The sequence below is a fragment of the Podarcis liolepis genome (genome assembly GCF_965112155.1).
Source record: "Podarcis liolepis genome assembly, chromosome: 7".
In the NCBI taxonomy this organism is placed as follows: Eukaryota; Metazoa; Chordata; class Lepidosauria; order Squamata; family Lacertidae; genus Podarcis; species Podarcis liolepis.
In genome coordinates, this window is record NC_139561.1 from 88,945,319 (window position 1) to 88,961,208 (window position 15,890).

A 15,890-nucleotide genomic window follows, 5' to 3' on the forward strand; every position below is an offset into this window, starting at 1 on the left:
GAAGCCAGGGTGGGCTTTGCACAATGTTGTTGTTTAGTCGTTGAGTCGTGTCCGCCTCTTCGTGACCCCCTGGACCAGAGCACGCCAGGCACTCCGGTCTCCCACTGCCTCCCGCAGTTTGGTCAGACTCATGCTGGTAGCTTCGAGAACACTGTCCCACCATCTCGTCCTCTGTCCTCCCCTTCTCCTTGTGCCCTCCATCTTTCCCAACATCAGGGTCTTTTCCAGGGAGTCTTCTCTTCTCATGAGGTGGCCAAAGTCTTGGAGCCTCAGCTTCAGGATCTGTCCTTCCAGTGAGCACTCAGGGCTGATTTCCTTCAGAATGGAGAGGTTTGATCTTCTTGCAGTCCATGGGACTCTCAAGAGTCTCCTCCAGCACCAGAATTCAAAAGCATCCATTCTTCGGTGATCAACCTTCTTTAGGGTCCAGCTTTCACTTCCATACATCACTACTGGGGAAACCATAGCTTTAACTATACGGACCTTTGTTGGCAAGGTGATGTCTCTGCTTTTTAAGATGCTGTCTAGGTTTGACATTGCTTTTCTCCCAAGAAGCAGGCATCTTTTAATTTCGTGACTGCTACAAGAGCCCCCCAAAAGACTAATGTGGGGCTATTTTTTCCATGGAGGTCTTCTTCCATGAGTTGCTAATGCAATAATCAAGCATCTGGGATTAAATGTACCTATCGCTTTTTCTTTGCCACAGCAACTCAAAACAACTCGCACAGTGACCAAAACTACAACAACCCACATACGAGGGGAGGGGGACTGCATAAAAACAGCCCACCTGCTCTAAAAGACCATACACACGGAGCAGAAAATACTTTTTATGTATGTGACAACAGCTGCGCAGATGCTACTAGCCCAGAGATGGAAAGAAGATAAAGTCCCGTCCAGAGACGAATGGCAAATTAAGCAGTTGGACTGCGCCAAAATGGCAGAACTGACCAGAAAGAATGGGAGGGAGGAATTATAATTTATTTAGGAGACCACTGTAAGCAGATGAAAACATTAGCAGGATTTTAATAACACTTGCAATGTAACAAATACCACGGACAATATGGAGAGATACAAAATATGGATCATGAAATAATGTGCAGTTGAAAATGTTGAAAATAGGGGAAGGTGGGAAGTCTGGAGATTCAGAGAAATCTCAAAATATGGATACGTATTTGTTATTTTTAACAAATAACAAACCCAGTCATATGAGTGGGGTAAAATAAAGTTGTTGTTGTTATTATTATTAAGCAGATTCCTAAATTTCACTGTGTGGAAGAAATTTCTTTGTCTTAAATCTTCCAACATTTGGCTTCAATGAACAGCCTCACTGGGTTCTGGAATCATAGCAGGGAGAAGACAGTTCCCTAGATACACTTTCTTGGTTTTTATTTATTTGGAGGGGGTGGAATTATATGCTGCTTACCTGTGCTATTTTTCTAGAAAAAGAGGTGCCAGAACTCACCTTGAACACTCCTCCCTTGTTCTCTTACGGTGTCAATGGCGACCACCTGAGAGGTGCCAGAACTGAGTTCTGGTGAGTTCCAGCTGGGGGGGAAAGCTCTAAGCCATCTTCACAAACTTGGAGTGAGCGGCTGAGGTTAGTGCAGGGGTCAGCAAACTTTTTCAGCAGGGGGCCGGTCTACTGTCCCTCAGACCTTGTGGGGGGCTGGACTATATGGGGGGGGGATGAACGAATTCCTATGCCCACAAAACAACCCAGAGATGCATTTTAAATAAAAGCACACATTCTACTTGTGTAAAAACACCAGGCAGGCCCCACAAATAACCCAGAGATAAGGAAATAAGCAGCTATCTTATCTTTAAAAGACATCTGAAGGCAGCCTTGTTTAGGGAATTTTTTAATATTTAATGCTGTATTGTTTTTAACACTTGATTGGAAGCCGCCCAGAGTGGCTGGGGAAACTCAGCCAGATGGGTGGGGTATAAATAATATGTTGTTATTGCTGTTGTTGTTGTTAAAAGGACACATTCTACTGATGTAAAAACACGCTGATTCCAGGACCGTCTGCAGGCAGGAGTGAGAAGGCGATTGGGCCAGATCCGGCCCCCGGGCCTCAGGTTGCCTACCCCTGGGTTAGTGGGTGGCTACTTCAGTATCATGGGATGCGGGTGGCGCTGTGGGTTAAACCACAGAGCCTAGGACTTGCCAATCAGAAGGACGGCGGTTCAAATCCCCATGACAGGGTGAGCTCCCGTTGCTCGGTCCCTGCTCCTGCCAACCCAGCCGTTTGAAAGCACGCCTAAGTGCAAGTAGATAAATAGGTACCACTCCGGCGGGAAGGCAAACGGCGTTTCCATGCACTGCTCTGGTTCATCAGAAGCGGCTTAGTCATGCTGGCCACATGACCCGGAAGCTGTACGCCGGCTCCCTCAGCCAATAAAGAGAGATGAGCGCCTCAACCCCAGAGTCGGTCACGACTGGACCTAATGGTCAGGGGTCCCTTTACCTTTACTTCAGTATCATCCACACTGAATTTTCCAGGATTTTAGATTGGGCCCCTCTCTTGAGACATACTGCCTGCCAGGCAGCTGCTGTACTTGAGCTAAGCGAGTGGCGCTTGTAATGCTTTGTTGACAAATTTTCCAACATGGCAGTGTTTCCATGCAATAAAATGCAACGCTGTTATGGGAGTCATGACGAATACACAGGAGGATGCTTTGGCAGCGGAGGGAGAGAGTGTCCCCTAGAGTCTCTCAGTCACACCATGGCGGTCCAACCCCCTCGGATCGCCGAAGAAATCTTCCTCGCTCTTCTATACCACCTTGCTTTACAATCGCCACGTTTTCTTTCAAGATTTGCCCAACCGTCTACGAATCGACCGTGGAATTAATTAATTAACAATGTGCTGATTGCTTGTGTGTATAGAAAGGAGAAGGGGGAAAAAGATTGATTTGAGCCACACACCCCTTCCTCGGTTACCTACTGCTTCGGTTTGCTAATCACGCAAAAACTCTCAGTCTTTCGGAAGCTATTTTAATTTCATCTCCAATCCCCCCCCCCCCACTCCAGGAGTCTTATTTCAGAGTTTAATGGGGGGGGGGAGAGAAGAGATCTCAGGGCAGAGGCTGGCAAGGTTGTCAAGCAAGGTTTAAAAGCCTATTGTTGTTGTTTAGTCGTTTACTGGTGTCCGACTCTTCGTGACCCCCTAGGACCAGAGCACACCAGGCACTCCTGTCTTCCACTGCCTCTCACAGTTTAGTCAAACTCATGCTGGTCACTTCAAGAACACTGTCCCACCATCTCGTCCTCTGTCCTCCCCTTCTCCTTGTGCCCTCCATCTTTCCCCACATCAGGGTCTTTTCCAGGGAGTCTTCTCTTCTCATGAGATGGCCAAAGTCTTGGAGCCTCAGCTTCAGGATCTGTCCTTCCCGTGAGCACTCAGGACTGATTTCCTTCAGGATGGAGAGGTTTGATCTTCTTGCAGTCCACGGGACTCTCAAGAGTCTCCTCCAGCACCATAATTCAAAAGCATCCATTCTTCGGTGATCAGCCTTCTTGATGGTCCAGCTCTCATTTCCATACATCACTACTGGGAAAACCATAGCTTTTACTATACAGACCTTTGACGGCAAGGTGATGTCTCTGCTTTTTAAGATGCTGTCTAGGTTTGTCATTGCTTTTCTCCCAAGAAGCAGGCGTCTTTTAATTTCGTGACTGCTGTCACCATCTGCAGTGATCATGGAGCCCAAGAAAGTAAAATCTCTCACTGCCTCCAATTCTTCCCCTTCTAAATGCCTATAGTTCGATTTATTTAGGATTAAATCCCCAACACCATCGCCACCCAAAAGCAGCTTATTTTCGGAGTGTTCGCTGTTGTTTCTTTTTTGCAGGCTTTGCAACAGCTGCGACGAGGCAGTCCACCTCGACAATCTGCCCATGGTTTGGAAGCAAAGAGACTCCAGCCTGTGGCACAGACAGCTTGACATATTGATTGATTGACAGCCCGCCTTCCTTCCACGATGGAGCGCAAGATGATCCAGGGCGCCTCCGGACCATCAGTATTTCACCAGAGGGAGCCAAACGCTTGCCAGAACCTTTGCTTTGTGCATGTCGCAGATTGGAGGGACACCAGGGGCCATCTAGTCCAGCCCCGCTGCCTTGCGGGGTGTGGAGAGTTTAAAGTGGAACGGAGGGCTCTGTCAACCTCCTGCAGCAAAGCCGCTTGAAAAAGCCCCTTCTAGCCAGGCAGAGGGACGCGGGTGGCCCTGTGGGTTAAGCCACAGAGCCTAGGACTTGCTGATCAGAAGGTCGGCGGTTCGAATCCCCGCAACGGGTGAGCTTCCATTGCTCAGTCCCTGCTCCTGCCAACCTAGCAGTTCGAAAGCATGTCAAGTGCAAGTAGATAAATAGGTACCGCTCTGGCGGGAAGGTAAACAGCATTTCCGTGCGCTGCTCTGGTTCGCCAGAAGCGGCTTAGTCATGCTGGCCACATGACCCAGAAGCTGTACGCTGGCTCCCTTGGCCAGTAAAGCGAGATGAGCGCTGTAACCCCAGAGTTGGTCACGACTGGACCTAATGGTCAGGGGTCCCTTTACCTTTACTTTAGCCAGGCAGAAGTAGCCAAAAGGGGGTGGAGCAATGCCAGTAATGGGCGTGGCCTGCAGAGAATCCCAAGGGCCAGATAGGGAGCAATGGAGGGCCACCAATATTCTGACTCGCTGCAAGGCAACTCCCTACGTTCTACTTTAAAAGGGAGGGAAGGGAGGAGGGGGGAAAGAACCAGGGTTGTCCTTGACAACAGTTCTGATGGGGCAATTAACAATGATCCATTTGCTGATAAATTCAATGAAGAGGAAATTGAGCTACAAGAGGCAATTACGCCTGAAGAAGCGCTCTCTCTCTGCATGTGTGTGTGCCCGATCTATAAAGTTAGCACAGGGAGAGAGAGGGAGGGAAGTGGAACTAGACGCACACCTGCTTCCAAAGGCTGGCTCTTGCGAGTGTTGTTGCCACGCTCCTCCGCCCATAGCAACCTCACTGTTCCCGTAGCAACCGGGCTATAAAAAGGATGCTAAACTCGGGGATACAGAACGGAGAAGCTGCGGGGACTGTCTGGCTCTGGAGGATGAGCTTGCCAGGAATGGTTTCGGAGCTGAGCGGCCAGTCTCTGCTTCCAGGTGAAAGTTTGGGGCTGCTCCTGGTAGCTTTTCCCTTAGCACCCTGGTTCTCAAACTTTCTCTCTCTGGGCCACAGTTTCAGAATAAAGATTTTTCCCTTGCCACACCAAAAAAAAATTATCTATAGGAAATGTGTTGGGAAACAAATAGAATCAACTCCCAGCAGTGCTCAATTTATAACACAGAACACAACTACTTTATATTATGATCACAGGACATCTAGAAAGCATTTTTTTAAAATGCCTAAGAACAATAATCATTCATCATGTACAGTGGATGCTTGGGTTGCGAACATGATCCATGCGCGATGCACGTTTGCAACCCGCAGTGGCACGTCTGTGCACGCACGGGTTACGATTCAGCACTTCTGCACATGCACAAAGCGCAATTTAGTGCTTCTGCGCATGTGCGACCCCCAAAACCCGGAAGTAACCCATTCCGGTGCATCCGGGTTTCAGCTGGTCCGTAACCTGAAAAAACACAACCTGAAGCGTCTGTAACCCGAGGTATGACTGTATACGAATTCAACGAGAGGCGCAAGCTTGCTTTTGCTGGGTGATCTCATTTATACTAGGTCTGATTTGAGACAAACAAACTCTCAACTCCTCGTCAACACAAAAGAGCTTTTCTCTTTCCTGATCTTCCATATTTGTCAGAGTTGAAAAGCCCTGTTCACAACAATACACCATGCAGAACTGCAGAAGGATAGCTCTTGAAGAGAGGCTTGGATACTGTTGCTAGTTGTATATCCAAAAATAGTTATTTTGATACTAGGTAAAGGTAAAGGACCCCTGGACGGTTAAGTCCATTCAAAGACGACTATGGGGCTGCAGCGCTAATCTCGCTTTCAGGCTGCGGGAGCCAGTGTTTGTCCACCAACAGCTTTCCGGGTCATGTGACTAGCATGATTAACCTGCTTCTGGCGCAAAGGAACACCATAACAGAAACCAGAGCGCATGGAAATGCCGTTTACCTTCCTGCCGCAGCGGTACCTATTTATCTACTTGCACTGGTATGCTTTCGAACTGCTAGGTTGGCAGGAGCTGGGACAGAGCAACGGGAGCTTACCCCTTCGCGGGGATTCAAACCGCCGACCTTCTGATCGGCAAGCCCAAGAGGCTCTGTGGTTTGGACCACAGCGCCACCCATGTCCACGCGCTTTAAAATCTATAAAAACTTCAAAAATGGACAGGAGAGTGGGGATATATGCAAATCAACATCACGCCGTCCAGTTTTAAGTTGGTGGCGTTTTTCTTCCTTTTTCTTCCTCCATTTTTCCTGGAGCTTGGAATTTTTGGGAGGTAGAATTGAAGGCCAGAGGCAAGCCAGAGAGGACTGAGTTGGCGTAGGAGCAGCTTGCAGACAGGAACTGGAGGAGGAAAGAGGCAGATAACCTGCGTCATCCTCCGTCCCCCAAAAAAAGCCTTTCTCAGCAGCGATAAGGACTAGAAACTTGAAAAACAAAATCTCACAATGAGCCCAGGAAACAAGCAGACAGGAAATAAGGGCTTTGCCCTGCAAGGCAGCCCACAATAGATATTTTAAATAAACAAATAATCCATAACAGAAGTGGGACGGGCCTTCCTTACAAAGCTTTTTCTGAAAGTCTCCACAGTTAAATGTTGCTGGACCCAGATCTGGTATCACCTGTTATTGGACCATGAGCTTGAGACTTACAAATGGAGCTGTGCTTTGTGTTTTTCACCACCTTGATATTCCTAATAATAATAATAATAATAATAATAATAATAATAATAATAATAATTTTATATCCCGCCCTCCCCAGCCAAAGCCGGGCTCAGAGCGGCTAACAACAATAAAAATAGCACAATTTACATAAAATCACAGCCAATTAATTAAAATCATTCTAAACTCAATTCAGAATCAAATTAATGGCAACCATTGGGCTAGAGTTCTATGAGGATTACCAAAGGAGGGGGTCAGACTGTGCCTTGGCCAAAGGCCAGGCGGAACAGCTCTGTCTTGCAGGCCCTGCAGAAAGATGTCAAGTCCCGCAGGGCCCTAGTCTCTTGTGACAGAGCGTTCCACCAGATCGGGGCCATGGCCGAAAAAGCCCTGGCTCTGGTTGAGGCCAGCCTAACCTCCCTGTGGCCCGGGACCTCCAAGGTGTTTTTGTTTGAAGACCGTAAAGTCCTCCGTGGGACGTACCAGGAGAGGTGGTCCTGTAGGTACGAGGGTCCTAGGCCGTATAGGGCTTTAAAGGTTAAAACCAGCACCTTGAACCTGATCCTGTACTCCACCGGGAGCCAGTGCAGTTGGTATAGCACCGGGTGAATGTGATCCTGCGGCGAGGATCCCATAGATTTCCCACTGAGAGAGATGCTCTGATATTTCCCACTTGAGAATCTCTTCCCCTTTGTAATGTGGGAATTTGGCTGAAATATCCTGCCTCCACCTCCCTCCTTGTTGACATCCAGGAAGAAGTTTAAAACAATCCTTTTTACCAGGGCATTTAGTGGCTGGGAAAGGCTATCTGCGCCCAGCAACCCTGGCATTCGCTGTGGGGATATGTTTTTAAATATGCTTTCATGGAATTGGGAGGGACCCCCAAGGGTCATCTAGTCCAACCCCCTGCATTGCAGGAATATTTTGCCGGACATGGTTCTCGAACCCAGGGCCGTGAGATTAAGAGTCTCACGCTCTACCATCCGAGCCAACCCAGTTTTGTTTTATTTTTTAATTGTATCATCTTAATGCTTCGCTCTTTGCTGCCCTGGGCTCCTTTGGAAAGGTGGGGTGGAAATTTAATTAATAAATCGGCAAATCGGGAAAGCGAGACCTGAATGAGCCTCAGGATTCCTGCCTGATTCATAGCTACAGATCGCCCAGAAATGGCTTATGTTCTAGTATAATAATAATAATAATAATAATAATAATAATAATAATAATAATTTATTATTTATACCCCGCCCATCTGGCTGGGCTTCCCCAGCCACTCTGGGCGGCTTCCAACAAAATATTAATATACTATAATACATCAAACATTAAAAGCTTCCCTAAACAGGGCTGCCTTCAGATGTCTTCTAAAAGCCTGGTAGTTGTTGTTCTCTTTGACATCTGGTGGGAGGGCGTTCCACAAGGCGGGCGCCACCACCGAGAAGGCCCTCTGCCTGGTTCCCTGTAGCTTTGCTTCTCGCAATGAGGGAACTGCCAGAAGGACCTCGGAGCTGAACCTCAGCATCCGGGCTGAACGATGGGGGTGGAGACGCTCCTTCAGGTATACTGGACCGAGGCCGTTTAGGGCTTTAAAGGTCAGCACCAACACATTGAATTGTGCTCGGAAACGTACTGGGAGCCAATGCAGAAAAGCCTCTGGAGCTGTCCAGCGCTCCAGGACCAAGAAAGAAAAGCAAGTAGGCAGCTGGGATGGCTCAGTTGGTACAGCACGGGACTCTTAATCTCAAGGTCACGGGTTCGAAACCCCCGTTGGGCAAAAGATTCCTGCATTGCAGGGGGTTGGACTAGATGGCCTTTGTGGTCTTTTCCAACTCTACAATTCTGTGATCTCCAGTGCTGACATGCTCCCAAGAAGAGGGAAACCAGGGCTCTACTTCCAAGGCAAACATTCCTGTAATTAACGTAATAGCCTCATTAACTGTATCTGGGCGAAACACCAATTATTGTATCCGGGAGGCTCATTCTAGCAGAGGACAACAATGGGGCTCTATTAAGATCTCTCCCCCTTTTCCGATTGAGGGTTTGGCGCTCCTTAATAGCTGCTTTAAGCTGCCTTTGTGACTAACACACACACACACACATACACAAAAGCATGGTTTGTTCAGCAGCAGGAACCCAGATGGTTGCGTTGCATTGTTTTCGCTGCAGCAGAGGCCGACTTGGAGAAAGGGCTCGGGGAAGGTCCCTGGGCAACCCGCCAGGCGCCTTTCCGTGGAGGCAGGACAAACGGATGTGGGAAGGGGAGAGCAGCCCGGCCTCCCGCTTCCTCTGAAGGAAAACAAATCGCTCACACTGAGCAGCTGTGCTAAAATCAGAGGCTTTATAGAGACAGGCAGAATCCGATTGGCTCCCCTCTGTCACCTGACAGCTTTGCACTCCAAGGTGCAGTACCACCCACTGGCCAGCTCCACTGGTGGCGCTGTAGTTCAGCAGTGAGCAGGACAGAATCTCATCCTTCTGGTGGGGCCAGGGAGGAGGGCCAAAGCCCAGCGACAGGACACTTGCTTGGCATGCAGAAGGTCAAAGGTTACCTCCAGGCGGGACTGGGAGAGCAACTTGCCTGGTACTGATCCAGTGTGCAGCAGCTCTGGGGAAGGAAAGGCAAATTCTATCCTATGGATCATTGGGGAAAGGAACTGGAAACAAAACATCCGATACCATAATGCCATTATATAGATCTATAGTGCGGCCGCATTTGGAACACAGTTCTGGTTGCCTCGCCTCAAAATGGGTATCGAAGAGTTGGAAAAGGGCAACAAAAATGGTCAAACGCAGGGGTCAGCAAACTTTTTCAGCAGGGAGCCGCTCCACTGTCCCTCAGAGCTTGTGGGGAGCCGGAATATATTTTGAAAACAACAATGAACGAATTCCTATGCCCCACAAATAACCCAGAGATGCATTTTAAATAAAAGCACACATTCTACTCATGTAAAAACATGCTGATTCCTCGATTGTCTGCGGGCCAGATTTAGAAGGCGATTGGGCCGGATCCAGAGCCCAGACGCTAGTTTGCCTACCCATTATAAAGACTAGGACTAGCCACCTGAGAAACAGTTTCTATCCAAATGTGATTTTGGTTTTAAACGCAGTGTAAGGTAGTCTCTATGGGAGTATATTGTATTTAATTATGGGGTATCAGAGTTTTTTAGGGGGTTAACCAGGGTGGAATAGCTGGGACAGCAGGCTTGATGGTTTTTGAATGTCTGGTGTAGATTTTTTCAATTTCGTTGTTCAGTATGGGACAATGACAATAAAGATTATTGTATCGTATCGTATGATCAAAGGGCTAGAGAAACTCACTTGCGAGGAAAAGTTACAACATTTGGTCCTTTTTAGGTGCCCCATTTGGTACCTCTGGCCTGAACCTTCAGGCGGTTCTGGGAGACCAATCACACTCCACTTCCTGCCCTAAGCAAACTCCCCTGGCATGAGGTTGAGCAACTAGTCACTGTGGAAAACAGTTCTTTTTTTTTAATATATTTATTAAATTTTCAAAAATTATACAACAAAGACAAAAATAAAAAAATAAAAAAATTAACAACACATATAATTTCATTCACTTATTTTCTTTTAACTTATTTCTCGGACCTCCTCATACCTCCCCTTTTTGTATCCTAATTCAAGTTGTTCATTCAGCAAATCCTCACCCTTAATTTCACTTAATTTTACACCTTTCTTTCTTTTTATTTTCCCCAATTATCTTAATCATTTCAGCTGATAACCACTTAAATTCTTTCCAACATCAATTTAACATTCACTAATTTTATAGTATTTCCCAAGATAGTCCTTAAATTTCTTCCAATCTTCTTCCGCCGTCTCTTTTCCCTGGTTTCGGATTCTGCCGGTCATTTCTGCCAGTCCCATGTAGTCTATCACCTTCATCTGCCATTCTTCCAAGGTGGGTAGATCTTGTGTCTTCCAATACTTTGCAATAAGTATTCTTGCTGCTGTTGTTGCATACATAAAAAATGTTCTGTCTTTCTTTGGCACCAATTGGCTGACCATGCCCAAGAGAAAGGCCTCTGGTTTCTTCCAGAACAGTTCTAATCTATTTTTTTTTTAATGGGCTCTTCCTCTCGTCCATCTGCTGCAGCTACCACACACTACCTTTCCTCATTTTGGCTCTCGCATTTCGCCGTGTGAGTGAAACAACTTCTGGTTACAGGGGTGAAAGCAAAACACGAGTGCTTATCAAGGCCCTCTTTTCATATTTTTGATGCTCATGACAGTAACACACCAGAAGCAAAGTGGTGTTTTGTCCCCGGTGTGCCCTAGGTTTAAGTCCCACTTGATGACAACCAGCCCTCACAAACTAATCCACAGTTACGAAACCGTCAGCTGGGAAATCTACCGCTGGAAGCTTTTTGTCATTCCCCAAGTAAAGTCTGCAGATCTAAGGCGATACGCAATGATAGTCGTACTCAGACCATTGATGTACCGTATTTTTCGCCCTATAGGACGCACTTTTCCCCCTCCAAAAATGAAGGGGAAATGTGTGTGCGTCCTATGGGGTGAATGCAGGCTTTCGCTGAAGCCTGGAGAGCGAGAGGGGTTGGTGCGCAATTGCCAGGCTCCCACGGCTTTTGGAGAGCTGCCTGCATCCCGAAGCCTGAGGCGCACTGAGCTCAGCGCACCCCAGGCTTCAGGCTTCGCGCAGATCTGCACACGCCGTGGGAGCCCGGCGCGACTTCGGGCAGACTTCGGGCAGATATCCGCAAGACTGGGGAGCCCGGCGGGAGTTCCCGCCGGTCTCCCCAGGCTTGCGGATAGCAGCCTGTTCTGGGGGCTGGGGTCGGGGGAAGCTCGGGCTGGGGGAAAATATTTTTTTCCCTTTATTTCCCCCCCAAAAAAACTAGGTGCGTCCTATGGGCCGGTGCGCCCTATGGGGCGAAAAATATGGTAAGTCAAGTCTATTGGCTTCACTGGGTCTTCTCTGAGTATGGCTTAGCTGGATATCACACATTGTTTGAAGCCAAATGCTTTTAATGTATTATTCTGGGGCTTCACGGTTCAATCAATTAATCTGGGCAATTCAACTGCTTTATTCCAATGAGCCTAAGGGTCTTAGTTCGTTGCTGGATTAACATGCCAAACAGTTTTATAGTCTGCTGGTTTATGTTGTTGTTGTTGTTTAGTCGTTTAGTCGTGTCCGACTCTTTGTGACCCCCTGGACCAGAGCACGCCAGGCACTTCTGTCTTCCACTGCCTCCCGCAGTTTGGTCAAACTCATGCTGGTAGCTTCGAGAACATCGTCCAACCATCTCGTCCTCTGTCGTCCCCTTCTCCTTGTGCCCTCCATCTTTCCCAACATCAGGGTCTTTTCCAGGGAGTCTTCTCTTCCCATGAGGTGGCCAAAGTATTGGAGCCTCAGCTTCAGGATCTGCCCTTCCAGTGAGCCCTCAGGGCTGATTTCCTTCAGAATGGAGAGGTTTGATCTTCTTGCAGTCAGTGGGACTCTCAAGAGTCTCCTCCAGCACCAGAATTCAAAAGCATCCATTCTTCGGCGATCAGCCTTCTTTATGGTCCAGCTCTCACTTCCATACAACACTACTGGGAAAACCATAGCTTTAACTATACGGACCTTTGTCGGCAAGGTGTACACTTAAGGGGAAAAGAAAATATTTGTCCGCACTTAGAAAATTCCAAATTCCCCACCCCCAAGATGTTTTCAAGCCACCTAAAAAACGCTTAATAGATGATATAGCCCTAAGACAAGCTCTTCATCGTCCCCTCCTGGAGCTGCAAGGAGACATCTTCATTGATGTTTCCCATCATGGACACTTATTTAATTTTAATAATTGATCAATTAAAAGCCAGGCAGTTAATCTATTAAAAGAAAACCCCTGTTTGACAGCCTTAGTTAATTTGTTTTACGGATTGTTTCCTGGCGGAGGCCACCCATCACAGCGTCGGCTCTCAGCTAAGCAGACTTCTGCCTTGAGAAACATGGTTGGTCTTAAAGGCACCACTGAGCTAAACCGGCCCTAGCAGGAGGCAGAATGAGGCAGTGGCCTCAGGCGGCAGATGCCACAGGGCGGTGGTAGGGTGTTGCTGCGTGGACAGAACTGGGAGTGCCGCATGGCCTGTCCTGAGCCCCCTAAATTAGCTTGCTGACCTCAGGTGTGGTACAGAATGAGGTCCCATCACCAGCACTCAAGAGAGATTCAGCTGCTACTGAGGTAAGATTCTGTAGGTGAAAATGGGACGCCATTTTGTCTTTCACCTCAGGCAGCAAAATATCTTGGGTCATCCCTGTGCTAGAATGTAAGAAGAGACCTGATAAGCTCAACAGCATTCTCACCACCTATGATACACAGGCATACAGCGTCCAAAGGTGGAAGAAGAAGAAGAAGAAGAAGAAGAAGAAGAAGAAGAAGAAGAAGAAGAAGAAGAAGAAGAAGAAGACCCTGTCCATTTGACTTGGTTGCCCCAGCCACTCCGGGTAGCTTCCAACAAAAACAAAAATAAAAAAGTAAGAAATAGCCATCCTGATAGCTTCCTCCGTGACTTTGTCTAATCCTCTTTTAAAACCATCCAAGTTGGCAGACCTCATGAACTCTTGAGAGAACAAAGTCCATAGAAACCTGCCTTAGATGGAGTCAGGCCACTGGTTGATCGAGCTCAGTACTGTCTAGGTTGACGGGCCAATGCACCCATATACTTTCTGTGACCCATCTTGTGTATATGCAACACTGCATGCTCCCCCCAAAGAATGCATGTTCCGGTTATCTCTTGCTTGGACTACTACAATGCGCTCTATGTGGGGCTACCTTTGAAGGTGACCCGGAAACTGCAACTAATCCAGAATGCAGCAGATAGATTTGGAGCGGCCACTGAGACCACATAACACTGGCTCCCAGTACGTTTCCGAGCACAATTCAAAGTGTTGGTAAAAAAAAAGTAAAGGTACCCCTGCCCATACGGGCCAGTCGTGTCCAACTCTAGGGTTGTGCGCCCATCTCACTTAAGAGGCTGGGGCCAGTGCTGTCCGGAGACGCTTCCGGGTCACGTGGCCAACATGACGAAGCTGCTCTGGTGAGCCAGCACAGCACACGGAAACGCTGTTTACCTTCCCGCTAGAAAGCGGTACCTATTTATCTATTTGCACTTTAGGGGTGCTTTCAAACTGCTAGGTGGGCAGGAGCTGGGACTGTGGATGGGAGCTCACCCCGCTGCAGGGATTCGAACCACCAACCATGCGATCGGCAAGTCCTAGGCGCTGAGGATTTACCCACAGCGTCACCCGCGTTCTGGTGCTGACCTTTAAAAGCCCTAAACGGCCTCAAAGACCCGGTATACCTGAAGAAGCGTCTCCACCAACATCGTTATACCCAGACATTGAGGTCCAGCACCAAGGGCCTTCTGGAGGTTCCTTCACTGCAAGAAGCCAAGTTACAGGGAACCAGGCAGAGGGCCTTCTTGGTGGTGGTGCCCGCCCTGTGGAACGCCCTTCCACCAGATGTCAAAGAGAACAACTACCAGTCTTTTAGAAGACATCAGAAGGCAGCCCTGTTTAGGGGAGCTTTTAATGTTTGACGGACTATTGCATTTTAATATTTTGTTGGGCGGGGTATAAATAATAAATTTATTATTGTTGTTGTTGTTGTTGTTGTTGTTGTTGTTATTATATATTTTGTTAAAGGTGCTGAGAGTTATTAAGAGACCCTCTGCTTAACTCACAGAGCTATAACAAGGATAGCTTGTTAAAAGCACCTGGGGAACTGTAGCTCCCTGATTGGGTCTCCGAACAACTCTCAGCACCCTTAATCAACTTCAGTTCCCAGAATTCCTTGGGAGAAGCCATGACTGTTTAAAGAGGCGCGATGCTGCTTTAAATGCATAGCGCAGTTCCCTGGTTTGCAAAGCAACCGCTGTGCTGCATATTCTCCCTAGTACACACCAGATATATATATATATATATTGCCACCAGGTGCTCTCCAGCTAAGGGATTTTCATATTAGCACAAAGAAACGATGCACAATCTGCTGGTGTCATGTTTTAATTTTCCACAAAGAGGGCTTTCCCAGGGGTATACTCTGCCGGTTCCTAAGAAGAGCACAGTTTCAGTCACAGGTGGCCAGATTCCCTCTCGAATTTGGTGAGGAAGGAAAATAATCCCCTGCATCCACAATTTAGAGGTATACTGCCTTGGGACATGGAAGCTTCTCCTTTAGCTACCATGGCTATTCTCCATCGATTTGCCTGTTGTTGTTATGTTTAAAAAACTTTAAGTTAGATATAAAGGTAAAGGGACCCCTGACCATTAGGTCCAGTAGTGGCCGACTCTGGGGTTGCGGCGCTCATCTCGCTTTACTGGCCGAGGGAGCCAGCGTACAGCTTCCGGGTCATGTGGCCAGCAGGACTAAGCCACTTCTGACGAACCAGAACAGCGCACGGAAATGCCGTTTACCTTCCTGCCGGAGTGGTACCTATTTATCTACTTGCACATCGATGTGCTTTCGAACTGCTAGGTTGGCAGGAGCAAGGACCGATCAATGGGAGCTCACCCCGTCACGGGGATTCGAACTGCCGACCTTCTGATCGGCAAGTCCTAGGCTCTGTGGTTTAACCCACAGCGCCACCTGCGTTAGATATACCTATACGTTTAATTCAATTTTTCTAAAAGATGCTGATAGGGCTAAAATAAAAAGTGTGAATTTGCAAAATGATTGTCCCAGGGCGAAGGAAAGATCCTGCCTTTATGGTTGGGGCGTGGCGGGGGCTAGTCATCTTTATCGGATGTGTGCATTTTTCCATGGCAAAGTGCAATACCCTCCAAGATTTCTCTGATGAAAATAGGGACATTCTATTCTACATCAGGAAGCTTCTCCACATTTGATCTCCCCGCACACATAGACATCATATACGAATATATATATATATACACCTGCCACCTTGAGCCAATCACAACCTCTCTGCCAAAGCTACCTTGCAAGGTTGTTGTAAAGAAAATTTGTGGAAGGGAAGGCATCATGCGCAACGCCTTCAACAGATAAATGGAATAAGATTTTAGTGGTAAGCTGTCTTGAGCCCCTGTCAGGGGAAAAGGCAGG

At 47.7% G+C, this 15,890-nt stretch overlaps 1 protein-coding gene and 1 long non-coding RNA gene across 2 annotated transcripts in view; one reads left to right on the forward strand and one right to left on the reverse strand.

Moving 5' to 3' along the window:
- The window catches only part of SLC8A2 (solute carrier family 8 member A2), a 132,816-nt gene that overhangs the window by 102,197 nt on the left and 14,729 nt on the right, over positions 1 to 15,890 (reverse strand). The window lies entirely within an intron of this gene.
- The window catches only part of LOC310712756, a 102,221-nt gene continuing 88,765 nt past the window's right edge, over positions 2,435 to 15,890 (forward strand). The window contains exon 1 of the long non-coding RNA XR_014528988.1: positions 2,435 to 2,478. This is a non-coding gene — a long non-coding RNA (uncharacterized lncRNA). The remainder of the gene's footprint in view (positions 2,479 to 15,890) is intronic.